Below are 10534 nucleotides of genomic sequence, written 5' to 3'. Positions count from 1 at the left end.
AACAAGTCTTAACAAGTCTTGACTTGTCTTGACAAGTCTTGACTTGTATTGTCTTGACTTGTCTTGACAAGTCTTAACAAGTCTTAGCAAGTCTTGACAAGTCTTGACAAGTCTTGACTTGTCTTGACAAGTCTTGTCTTGTCTTGACAAGTCTTGTCTTGTCTTGACAAGTCTTGTCTTGTCTTGACAAGTCTTGACAAGTCTTGTCTTGTCTTTTGTCTCTCTCTCTCTCTCTCTCTCTCTCTCTCTCTCTCTCTCTCTCTCTCTCTCTCTCTCTCTCTCTCTCTCTCTCTCTCTCTCTCTCTCTCTCCACACGGACACTAGCACAAACACACAGACACTAACACAGTCATGACCGTCACAGGACTTTTCCATACATACAGAAAACCGCCATGCAGACATACGTACATACATACATACACACTGACTCTCCACAAACGTATACACATACATATACGAGGGCTCTCTGTACACACACACACACACACACACACACACACACGGGTTCTGTCTGTACAAAACTTAATCTGTCAGGTAAACACTAGTGACAAAACAAAGACGTTTTTCTTGGGGCGGCGGCGGCGCTCCGTCAACTGCCTTCTTGATCACATTTCTACGATATTGAAGAATCAGCAATAAAGTAAATAAATAGAAAATAAGTAAATAGATACATAGATAAATAAAACTCTGGTGAAACAAAAGTATACAATGTTTATCTTCAACGTTTCCATGATTCAGTGTGGAAATCTCTCCCATTTTCAACAACATTCTGAAACGTTTTCGCGGTGCACAGACTACTTTCAAAAGGCTGCACTTCAGTTCAAGTTACACGGATTTTTAAGGATATTTTTACAGCTCAGGTGACAAACTAAGAAGAGTTTAGCATTATTATCAGAAGAAACACTCTTGAGGAGCCGACTAATCATCTCTGTGGCCTTTGAAAACAACTGTGGTGAGAAGGCAAAGCATCTTCTAACACGTGTCTTTATATAACGTAGCTTAAAGGAAGGCAGGACGGTAAAGGGAGTAACATCACAGTGGTGGCCTTTGCCTCCTCGACCTCTGCCTCCTCGCCTTTTGTCTTGGATTACTGGGAGAAAAATCCTTTATCAACTTCTTTGTCGAGTGCATATAATTTTGCACGACAGGAGAAAAGCAGGATTTTTTGGTGTGTGTTTTCTGTTTTTCATGTACGCTGCTGCTTTGTTATTTGGTTTACCTTCAAGGTTCACACACGCACGCACGCACGCACGCGCGCACACACACACACACACACACACACACACACACACACACACACACACACACACACACGGTTAACAGGAGAGGTAAAATAAATGAACGGTAGGAAAATGAAAGATAAAACTAAAAATAATAAAAGTTAAAAAAATATATATAAAAAAAGAAAAAATTGATGATAAAGACCATAGAAAAGGTGACGAGAAAGAGAGAGAGAGAGAGAGAGTGTGTGTGTGTGTGTGTGTGTGTGTGTGTGTGTGTGTGTGTGTGTGTGTGTGTGTGTGTGTGTGTGTGTGTGTGTGTGTATGTCTGTGTGTCGTGTGTGTTTCTGTGCTTGTCTGTCTGTGTGTCTCCTCTGTGGCTGGTGCAGTAATCTGTCCACCGCCTTGCCCAGTGCTGGCTGGCTGGCTCCTTGTATCTCACTAATCCCATGTGTGCATGAGGCTCTTCCTGACTTAATTTTGGGTCCTTATCACAGAACTTTTCCTCCGCCTTATTTAGCTGCGTTCACAGGTTTGATGAAGGCGCCTCACCCAAACCACCCCCCAAAAAAAACTCCTGCTTCTGTTCCTCCTCCTCCTCTTCCCACACTTCTCCGTCCACTGTTCCTCCACCGAAATCGTCACCGCAAAAAACTTGTTGCTTTCCTTCCTCCTCCTGTAACTCCACTTATTCTTTCTCCTCCTCTGCCCACTCTTATTCCTCCTCCCATTCTTCTTCCCCCATATCACGCCCCAAAAATCCAGCTTCTCCTCCTCCTACTCCTCTTCCTTTTACCTCCTCCTCCTCCTCCTCCTCCTCCTCCTCCTCCTCCTCCTCCTCCTCCTCCTTCTCCTTCTCCTCCTCCTCCTCGTCCTCTGCCCACTGTTCCTCTACCCAATCCTTTCTTCCTTCACTTCTGAACCTGTTTCTTTATCCTAATTTTCAGGCTTAATTCACCCCTAAGCTCTTCCACCAAACTCATTCTTTACTCTTAATCTTTTTTTTCGTATCATCTCCTCCTCTTCCTCCTCCTCCTCCTTCTCCTCTTCCTTTTTGTTCTCCACTCTACTATCCTGCCGAACCTCTTACTTCTTTATCTTTTACATTTCTATCGTATGCCATCCACATCCTTCTTCATTCTGCACCTCTTCATTCGTCAATTGCAGTCCTTTCATGCACAATCTTTCCTCAGCAAACCTTTTTTTTTTTTTTTTGTTTACTCAGTCACTCTCTCCTTCATCCCAAAATCTTCCCTCTCTTAACCATAATCCCTAAAAGTGCCCTCTTCTTTCCCTAATCATATAATCTCTCTCTCTTCTTCCTCTTCCTCCTCCACTCCGTCCTTTTCCTCCTAACCCTCCTCCTCCTTTTCATCTTCCTGCTTCATTTAGTCTTTCATTCCATCTATCGCTTCTAAACCTCCCATTTTTTATCCTTTTCAATTGTACCTTCTTACACCCAAAGCCTTTTTTTTTCTCTCTCTCTCTAACTTCTTACTCTCTGAATTTAAATCCTTCTTCATCACCGAACCCAAAACTTTCCTTTCACCACCCCAATCCCTAAAACTACCCTCTTCTTTCCGTGATTCTTCCTACAACCTCCTCTTTCACTACCAATCCTCTCCATCACAATCCTTCCTTTCCTTCACTGCAACCCTTCCTGAAGTCCTTCCTCCTTCACCCCAAACATTTCTTCCTTTATTCCTACTTCCTATCGCCACAAACCAACACTTCCTTTTCGTATAACAATCTTCCCCCTCCATCATCATAACCTTCCTTTGAAATCTTTCCTTCACCGAAACTTTCCAGTGAGACATCCTCCTTTACCCTACACTTCCTTCCTTTGCTGCCTTATTCCCAGCGCCACAAACCAGTTAATTCCTTCCCTTCTTAACCACAAAATCCTCCCAGTAGTCTTCTAATCCTCTTCACCAGTGCAGGATAACTTTCCTCTTACCCATCTTCTTCCTCCATGTCTTTTTTTACCCTCTACTCAATTTTTTTTTTCTCGTGTTCCTGTGTGAAGCTTTCCTGCCCTGTCTGCTCGTCTTTCTCACGTGGTACCTACTTTAAAATGTCCTCTTACGTCTCCCAGCCTGACACGCCTCCTCTGTCCTCTATTCTCTCTCTACTCTCCCTCGTCCCTCTAGGCGTGGTCTGTGTCATGCTTTTTTTTTTTTATGAAGGAATGACACTGACCAAGGGTAACAAAAATCTATTGAAAAAATATGCCCACTGAAATGCCAGTCCCATAAAAGGGTCAAAGCAGTGGTCAAAAATTGATCAAGTCTTGAAACCTCCCTCTTGAAGGAATTCAAGTCATAGGAAGGTGGAAATACAGAAGCAGGCAGGGAGTTCCAGAGTTTACCAGAGAAAGGGATGAATGATTGAGAATACTGGTTAACTCTTGCGTTAGAGAGGTGGACAGAATAGGGGTGAGAAAAAGAAGAAAGTCTTGTGCAGCGAGGCCGCGGAAGGAGGGGAGGCATGCAGTTAGCAAGATCAGAAGAGCAGTTAGCATGAAAATAGCGGTAGAAGACAGCTAGATATGCAACATTGCGGCGGCGAGAGAGAGGCTGAAAACAGTCAGTTAGAGGAGAGGAGTTAATGAGACGAAAAGCTTTTGATTCCACCCTGTCTAGAAGAGCAGTATGAGTGGAACCCCCCAGACATGTGAAGCATACTCCATACATGGACGGATAAGGCCCTTGTACAGAGTTAGCAGCTGGGGGGGTGAGAAAAACTGGCGGAGACGTCTCAGAACACATAACTTCATAGAAGCTGTTTTAGCTAGAGATGAGATGTGAAGTTTCCATTTCAGATTATAAGTAAAGGACAGACCGAGGATGTTCAGTGTAAAGGGACAGTTGAGTGTCATTGAAGAAGAGGGGATAGTTGTCTGGAAGGTTGTGTCGAGTTGATAGATGGAGGAATTGAGTTTTTGAGGCATTGAACATTACCAAGCTTGCTCTGCCCCAATCAGAAATTTTAGAAAGATCAAAAGTCAGGCGTTCTGTGGCTTCCCTGCGTGATATGTTTACCTCCTGAAGGGTTGGACGTCTATGAAAAGACGTGAAAAAGTGCATGGTAGTATCATCAGCGTAGGAATGGATAGGACAAGAAGTTTGGTTTAAAAGATCATTAATGAATAATAAAAAGAGAGTGGGTGACAGGACAGAACCCTGAGGAACACCACAGTTAATAGATTTGGGAGAAGAACAGTGACCGTCTACCACAGCAGCAATAGAACGGTCAGAAAGAAAACTTGAGATGAAGTTACAGAGAGAAGGATAGAAACCGTAGGAGGGTAGTTTGGAAATCAAAGCTTTGTGCCAGACTCTATCAAAAGCTTTTGATATGTCCAAGGTAACAGCAAAAGTTTCACCAAAATCTCTAAAAGAGGATGACCAAGACTCTGTAAGGAAAGCCAGAAGATCACCAGTAGAGCGGCCTTGACGGAACCCATACTGGCGATCAGATAGAAGGTTGTGAAGTGATAGATGTTTAAGAATGTTCCTGTTGAGGATAGATTCAAAAACTTTAGATAGGCAGGAAATTAAAGCAATAGGACGGTAGTTTGAGGGATTAGAACGGTCACCCTTTTTAGGAACAGGTTGAATGTAGGGAAACTTTCAGCGAGAAGGAAAGGTAGATGTTGACAGACAGAGCTGAAAAATTGGACTAGGCAAGGTGCAAGCACGGAGGCACAGTTTCCGAGAACAATAGGAGGGACCCCATCAGGTCCATAAGCCTTCCGAGGGTTTAGGCCAGCGAGGGCTTGGAAAACATCATTGCAAAGAATTTTAATAGGTGGCATGAAGTAGTCAGAGGGTGGAGGAGAGGGAGGAACAAGCCCAGAATCGTCCAAGGTAGAGTTTTTTTTAGCAAAGGTTTGAGCAAAGAGTTCAGCTTTAGAAATAGATGTGATAGCAGTGGTGCCATCTGGTTGAAATAGAGGAGGGAAAGAAGAAGAAGCAAAGTTATTGGAGATATTTTTTGGCTAGATGCCAGAAATCACGAGGGGAGTTAGATCTTGAAAGGTTTTGACATTTTCTGTTAATGAAGGAGTTTTTGGCTAGTTGGAGAACAGACTTGGCATGGTTCCGGGCAGAAATATAAAGTGCATGAGATTCTGGTGATGGAAGGCTTAAGTACCTTTTGTGGGCCACCTCTCTATCATGTATGGCACGAGAACAAGCTGTGTTAAACCAAGGTTTAGAAGGTTTAGGACGAGAAAAAGAGTGAAGAATGTATGCCTCCATGCCAGACACTATCACCTCTGTTATGCGCTCAGCACACAAAGACGGGTCTCTGACACGGAAGCAGTAGTCATTCCAAGGAAAATCAGCAAAATAACTCCTCAGGTCCCCCCAACTAGCAGAGGCAAAACGCCAGAGGCACCTTCGCTTAGGGGGATCCTGAGGTGGGATTGGAGTGATAGGACAAGATAAAGATATGAGATTGTGATCGGAGGAGCCCAACGGAGAAGAAAGGGTGACAGCATAAGCAGAAGGATTAGAGGTCAGGAAAAGGTCAAGAATGTTGGGCGTATCTCCAAGACGGTCAGGAATACGAGTAGGGTGTTGCACCAATTGCTCTAGGTCATGGAGGATAGCAAAGTTGTAGGCTAGTTCACCAGGATGGTCAGTGGAAGTGAGAGGAAAGCCAAAGCTGGTGGTGAACATTGAAGTCTCCAAGAATGGAGATCTCTGCAAAAGGGAAGAGGGTCAGAATATGCTCCACTTTGGAAGTTAAGTAGTCAAAGAATTTCTTATAGTCAGAGGAGTTAGGAGAGAGGTATACAGCATAGATAAATTTAGTATGAGAGTGACTCTGTAGTCGTAGCCAGATGGTGGAAAACTCGGAAGATTCAAGAGCGTGGGCACGAGAGCAGGTTAAAACATTGCGCACATAAACGCAGCATCCAGCTTTGGATCGAAAATGAGGATAGAGAAAGTAGGAGGGAACAGAAAAGGGGCTACTGTCAGTTGCCTCAGACACCTGAGTTTCAGTGAGGAAAAGAAGATGAGGTTTAGAAGAGGAGAGGTGGTGTTCTACAGATTGGAAATTAGATCTTAGACTGCGAATGTTGCAGAAGTTAATGAAGAAAAAGTTGCAGGTGGTGTCAAGACACTTAGGGTCGTCGACAGAAAGGCAGTCCGACCTGGGGACATTTATGGTCCCCTCCCCAGATGGGGACTCCGAGGCTGATGTAGGAGTCGCTATGATGATTTTAAACTTTTTGAGTGAAGGGTGTGTGTGTTATTAGGTGCTTGTAGTTGTATGTGGAGGAAGAGAGTTGTCTTTAGAGGGCAGGTTGTGACTACCCCCTTGTGTTGTGAGACACAAAGGGAAACGTTCAGTGAGGTCACAGCTGGGTTTAATGATAAGTTCACAGCACCCCCTGAACAGTGCTGCACACCTCACTGAGAGTAATTATCGTTTCGGCAGGTGTCTACTGCCTCCTCCTCCTGCTGCTCGACCTCGGCTAAATTATGTAGAAAATGGAAAGGAAAGTAAGGGAAGTGTATTCTATCTGTGTAGTGGACAATTTTTTGTTGTTGATGCGTAGAATAGAGTGGCCGAGGGGTAAAATAATAGGTGATTATAGTAGAAATAAATAATAACGTTAATTGGCACTCACAAAAAAGAATGTACATGAAGGAGTAGAAAATGAGGAAAATCATGGCGGACAGTATTGTCTTGGTTATGAGTAAAATATGCTGGTGAAGAGATAAAAAAAAATAAATTTGTACTGATAATAATGTAAATAAATCACTCTTCTTAAGAAGCACTAGGAAAAAAAGAAAGGAAAAAGCATACATATAGAATAATTTTAGTCTAAGAGTGTTCTGAATACTTCCTACTTCCCTTCTGAAGTCATTGGAGGAGAAAATAAAAACTGACAGGGAATTTCAGAGGTTAGTGTGGTGTGGGGTAAACCCAACAGGAGGCTAAGCTGAGGGGGTTTAGACATGTCAGGAGGAGTGACGAGGGGGATGTGGGGAGGAGGATGCTGGACATGGCTCTACCTGGCAGGAGGAAGGGAGGGAGAGCAAAGAGAAGGTTTATGGATGCTGTGAAGGGAGACATGCAAGTGGTGGGCATGACAGAGGAAGGCGCAGGAGATCGAGCGCATTGGAGAAGAGTGATCCGCTGTGACGACCCCTAAATGGGAGCAGCCGAAAGAAGAAGAAGAGTGTGCTGCGGGATTACTCATGCCCAATTATACAGAACATGATTACTTCGCCAAATAAATTTATATGCAGTATTCCTAAACTAATGGGCGTGTCAGGAGAGAAGACGAGGAGCGTGTGGGGGAGAAGGATGCTGGAGATGCTGGAAACAGGAGAAAGAGAGGGAGACCTGAGAGAAGGTTTGCGGATGCAGTGAAAGACGACACGCTTGTAATGCGTGTGACTGAGGAAGGCGCAGAAGGCTGAGTGCCGTGAAAAAGTTTGAACACAAGCTGCCGATTCATTATTAGGTAAACAATAAACTAGCATAACAATCTACCTCATTTGCATTGTCTTTCCAGGATCATTTTCAGTGTTATTTGGTAATTTATATATTTGCCTACTTGATTATATAAAAGTTTATTTTATCTATATGTCTGTTTTATTTATTTATATGTGATTAAACTAGCATACCATCCTACTTTATTTGAATTGTCTTTCCAGGATAATTTTCAGTGTTATTTGGTTATTTGAATTGTCTTTCCAGGATAATTTTCAGTGTTATTTGGTTATTTGAACTGTCTTTCCAGGATCATTTTCAGTGTTATTTGGTAATTTATATATTTGACTACCTAATTATTTAAATGTTTATTTAATCTATGTCTGTTTTATCTATTCATATAAGCATATTACACATTCACTTCCATATTACATTGATGTATTTATCCATTCACTTGTTGATTTATTTTGTGTGGCTCTGTGTTCATATGTGCCAGTCTCTCTCTCTCTCTCTCTCTCTCTCTCTCTCTCTCTCTCTCTCTCTCTCTCTCTCTCTCTGTCTCTCTCTCACACAAACACACCTGAAAAATACTCCACAATCTCGTTCTTCATGGCATGATTCGATTAAACTGCAGTGGAGGTAATTATAATTATATCTCAGGTGAGGCCCCGGTCGCAGGAGAGGGACGGGGGGAAGAGAGGAAGGGAAGGAGGTAGGTAGGGAGGAACGGGACGGAAAGGGAAGGGTAACAAGTGAGAGGAGGAGGAAGGATTACAGGATAATACCCAGGACGTGAAGTTAGCAGCACACCACTGGAGGGGCTCGTTCCCAACCCCCCTGCTAACAATAAGCCCATAAAGAATGTATATATATATGTATATAATTTATATTTATAATTGTGTTGTGTCCCACCCCTAAAATAGGTTGCACACGGCAGTGCGCCTTCGGGTGACAATGTACTCATGTTTAAATAAAAAATAAAAAAAAGAAGAGTGGAGGAGGGAGGAAGGGAGGGAAAAGGAAGGGTCACATGGAAGAGAATGGCGAGAGGGAGGGAGATAGCGAGGGAAGAGTTACAAGGGTGGGAGGAAGAGAGAAGGAGATGGAGGGAGAGAGGGAGAGTGAGTGATATAGACAGAAGGGTCACATGCGAGTGATGTGGGAGGGAGGGAGGGAGAGGAGAGGGATACAGGCATGGGAGGGAGGGTGAGAGGGGGAAGGAAGGAAAGGAGAGGTAAAGAAGGAGAGAAATGTGCTGTAGAATAATTTTGTATCTATTATTTATTTATTTTTTTTGTGAATAGATAACAAGAGGAAGATGCAAGAGAAAAGAAACAGATGGACAAATGTAGAACGATTTGTGTTGTTAAGTTTGTGTATTTCTATTTAGTATTGAGAACAGAGTACATAAAAACTGAGAAGAAAAGAGGGATTTTTCGTCTACAATACGAGTAAATGTAAGAGGATAAAAGGAGGGTGCAAGAGGAAAGAATGATGTTTTTGTTGTTTTCTTTTGTAACTGGATTAGAGAATGGGAGATAAACCGATACAAGAGGATAGAAAGATACATTTGTCATTGTTAGAAGTGTGTGTGTGTGTGTGTGTGTGTGTGTGTGTGTGTGTGTGTGTGTGTAAGTAAGTAAGTAAGTAAATGTTTATTGGCATTATATTACAAACATTACATACACAATATATGCACAACATGTTTTGGCTCAGTCTGTCAAGCCGAGGCTTCCCGACAGACTTATTTATTTATTTATCTATTTATTTTTTTTCCAGGTTGCAGTGCGAACGTAACCCTCAAGTATGAAAATAATTAGCATTACTAGTAAATGATAATCATAACCATAATAATAACCATAGAAAAAAAAAGAAATACTAACCATAGTAAAAATAAGAAATAATCAATGATAGATAACTCAGCAATAATAACAAAGATGTTATCAATAATAATAATTAAAATAATATAACAATCTTAGATAGTAATTAAGCTAGACTGTTTGGAGTGTAACCAAATGTGTTTCTACAGATTTTTTTTAAATGTATGCAAATCACCACTATTAACTAGAAGTTTCATTTCTATTGGCAGAGCATTCCAAATATGAGGTGCGGAGCAAAACACACTGTTTCTGAAAAGAAATGTTCTGAACTGAGGACAAACAAGGTTGACATAATTACTGCGTGTGTTGTGTGATGTGCATACCATTTGGAAAGGATGGGTTCCATGGGTCTGTGTGAGGCATTTGTAGATGAATATTACCAGAAAGTATATATGAATGTTGCTGAAATTATGAAATTTGTGAGTGGAAATTACATCATGTGTAGAATCAAATTTGTTCATGTGAAATATGCACCTGAATATTTTATTTAGGGCTATTTGCAATCTATTTAGGCTAGAGGGCCAAGTACATGCCCACACTGATAAACAATACATTAAATGGCGGTAACAGAGTGTGTAATATATACTGACAAGTGCTTCTCATGTAAGGTTGTTTTTTATTCTATATAAAATACCACACATTCTAGATACCTTACTTACAATGGAGCTGATCTGAAATTTCCAGTTCATGTTCTCATCTACAAAAACGCTCAAGAATTTATTGAGACTGACTCTTTCTATCACTGTTCCTTCAGGTGTTAGTGGCGGCATCTTGACTGTATGTGAACCATTTTGATGAATTATATAATAAAATTCTTTCTAACATTGAGGCTTTGTTTGTTATTTCTAATCCATTTATTTATACCATCTAGTTCTGTATTGAGATCTATGCATAGATTATCAATGTTCTCATCATGTAATAATAAATTCATGTCATCAGCATATATGGTGCATTGGAATTTTGCACTTACGTTAATGA

Source organism: Scylla paramamosain, unplaced genomic scaffold, assembly GCF_035594125.1.
Source record: "Scylla paramamosain isolate STU-SP2022 unplaced genomic scaffold, ASM3559412v1 Contig8, whole genome shotgun sequence".
NCBI classification, from domain to species: domain Eukaryota; kingdom Metazoa; phylum Arthropoda; class Malacostraca; order Decapoda; family Portunidae; genus Scylla; species Scylla paramamosain.
This window is presented reverse-complemented; position numbering follows the sequence as displayed.